Source organism: Asparagus officinalis, chromosome 1 (assembly GCF_001876935.1).
Source record: "Asparagus officinalis chromosome 1, Aspof.V1, whole genome shotgun sequence".
NCBI lineage: Eukaryota > Viridiplantae > Streptophyta > Magnoliopsida > Asparagales > Asparagaceae > Asparagus > Asparagus officinalis.
The window spans coordinates 123,603,860-123,604,978 of record NC_033794.1 but is presented as its reverse complement, the minus strand read 5'-3'; the positions used below and the strand labels follow the sequence as shown (position 1 = coordinate 123,604,978).

General features: G+C 47.6%; 1 pseudogene; it reads left to right on the top strand.

The window, feature by feature from the left end:
- On the top strand, positions 264-1,118 carry LOC109841003 (annotated as a pseudogene).

Genomic DNA, 1,119 nt, shown 5'->3' with positions numbered 1-1,119 from the left:
TACCTTATAAATCATAAAACTAATAACAAAAATGTCAAGTCGTTACTAACTAATTTAGATACGGATCTTACGCGCCCACATGACTAGTGAACTAAGCTAATAAATCATTATAATGTACGCTAATTAATTCGTCGCTGATGCATGCATGGCAATTTTCAACCTCTTGCCCCCACAACCTATAATTAATTAAATCACCCCTTCTCTTTGCAACCGTCTATAAATTGCTCCTTTCCTCCTCGCATTAATGACACAACTTAATCGAATTCATCATTATCCAATACATATAGCGCTCAATTCAGCAGATTTGAGATGGCTTCTCAAGCCATTTTAGGCATCACAATCCTTGCTTTGGCTCTGGTCCAAGCTATTGCTTATGATCCTAGCCCACTGCAGGATTTCTGCGTCGCTCACCTAAACTCAACTGGTTGATTCACCTTATACTCTTTTTATTGTTGTTTTTAACGAAAATTATTTGCAACATAACATGATCGTGATTTATCCCAAATACAACAGAGAATGAGTTCACAATTAATTATCTGATATATATATTGTCGTGACTAAAAGCTAGCGATCGATGATCTCTCTCTTTCCTCGTTTCCAGTGATCGTGAACGGTTTCGTGTGCAAGGACCCGAAAACCGTCGTCTCCGACGACTTCTTCTTCTCAACAAACGCGGCAACACATCAAACCCAGTCGGCTCAAAGGTAACTCTCCTCAACGCCGACAAGATCCCCGGCCTCAACACCTTCGGCATCTCCATGGCCCGTGTGGACTTCATACCCGGCGGTCTCAACCCCCCGCACACCCACCCTCGCGCCACCGAGGTCCTCACCGTCGTCGAGGGCGCTCTCCTCGTCGGTTTCGTCACCTCCAACCCCGGTAACCGGCTGTTCCAGAAAATCCTCTACAAGGGGGACGTGTTCGTGTTCCCGATCGGCATGATTCATTTCCAGATGAACGTGGGCAAGACGCCGGCGCTGGCGCTGGCGGCGCTGAGCAGTCAGAATCCGGGGGTGATTACGATCGCCAACGCGGTGTTCGGGTCGAACCCGAGGGTGTCGAGGGAGGTGCTGAAGAGGGCGTTTCAGGTGGATGACGAGGTGATAGCGCAGCTCATGG